Consider the following 1,925-nt stretch of genomic DNA (forward strand, 5'->3'; position numbering starts at 1 on the left):
GCTCAAGACTGACTTGCATAACTAAGTTATAACAGACACACGATTGAGAAACACGTCCGTATGCTCATCCGTGTGGAGCAAAATTGGGCTTGGTTTAAGCCACATTTCCCACCTATCTCAAGCATTCCAAAACCACAACATTTAGCATTATTTGTATATATTTATAGGCAACCAATTCAACCATTTTGTATATATTACATGCCATTCAAATACCATCCAATTCAATACTCAATTTGTAACACCCCGAACCCGAGACCATCGCCGGTGTCAGACACGAGGGGTTAACAAGCCAAGTTCACATGTTTTGCCCACCAATTTGGCATTTCCAGTCAGGCTGGAAGACTGCGTCACCGTCGCCTTAAAAATCATATCTCGAGTTTCAAAACTCGGAAACTGGTTTCGTAAATTTTCCCTGAATTTAGACTCATATATCCATCCATGGATTTATTTCTAGAATTTTTGATCGGGCCAATTGGTACATTTTATTAGTTAAAGTCACCCATGTTACAGGGATCGACTGCTCTGACCTTCTCGCGGTATAACTTGAATATCTCTCTGTACAGGGATTTAATTCTGGTGCCGTTTGTTTCTAATGAAACTAGACTCAAAATGGAATCTGTACATATAAGGTATGTCTCCTAATTCTTTCTGGATAATTTACAGTTAATTTTTAAAGTTGCGACAGGGGACCCAGAAACCATTCTGGCCCTGTTTCACAATAGCTTCAATATCTCTTAACATGTAACTCTTATGATCATTTCGCTTCTTCCATATGAAAATAGACTCATTAAGGTTCATTTACATAGCTTATTCACTATTTAATACCATTCCTAAAATTTTTGGTGATTTTTCACATTCACGTCACTGCAGCTGGCAGCATCTGTTTTAAGGTAGGTCTTATCTATTTTTTGTAGTCTCCATCAACCAACTAGTCTTGCCATACATAGGTTCACATATGATCATTTTAACCATACCAATGGCTGATCATGTGACCAACACTCCCATTCCGATCCATAATCACATCATGACACCATATATATACATTCAAACCACAAATAGTCTAAGTTCATGCTTCCTTTTACGAGCCATTTTCGCATGGCCGTATACATATACATCGCCACATTTTAAACCAACAAGGGTAGTCCTATACATGCCATTTCAAAGTTCAACCAAAATTTATACCAAAATAGGCGTGGATAGTGTGGATGACTTCGACTTTATTGATCCCGAATCCGTTTGCTATCGGCGAAATCTATAAAGCAGAGAGCCAAAGCAGCGGGGTAAGCATTTTATGCTTAGTAAGTCTCAAGGAATATAATCAGCTTTAATTAAAGCAATACATTCACATAACCAAATGCATCATTTCATTAATGCACATTCACATAATCGTACTTACTTCACCATCCCAACACTTATGTTCATACACAAATAACGGCTTCATTAAGGCCGATAACTCGCTCCATCATAGGAGCGGATATTCATCGCTCTTACTCCTAGCGCGCAAAGCACACACCGCACTTACCTTGTCATTGGGAAATTTCACAAGTGCATTAGCTGAAATTTTCCAGCAAGCTTATAATTTTCAAATCACATACCTTGAGTTTAACCGGACGTCGCTACTCGTTCAATCGCCTTGGGACATAGCCGGTTATGGTAACCCGCACCAAGGCCTCACGGGACTTAACCGGATATCACGATTTGGACAAATGCCTTGGTCTTAGCGGATTTAACAACTTGCACGAATGCCTTGGTCTTAGCCGGATATAGCTACTAGCACAATTGCCTTGGTCTTAACCGGATATAATTTTCAGCATAATTGTCTTGGGGCTTAGCCGGATATCATTCAATTTCTCATGCACACATACATCAATAATCATTGGACATACATATTTATTTTCGTTACTAAGGCTCAAACGCAATTATAA

This window comes from Gossypium arboreum, chromosome 12 (assembly GCF_025698485.1).
Source record: "Gossypium arboreum isolate Shixiya-1 chromosome 12, ASM2569848v2, whole genome shotgun sequence".
Classification (NCBI taxonomy): Eukaryota; Viridiplantae; Streptophyta; class Magnoliopsida; order Malvales; family Malvaceae; genus Gossypium; species Gossypium arboreum.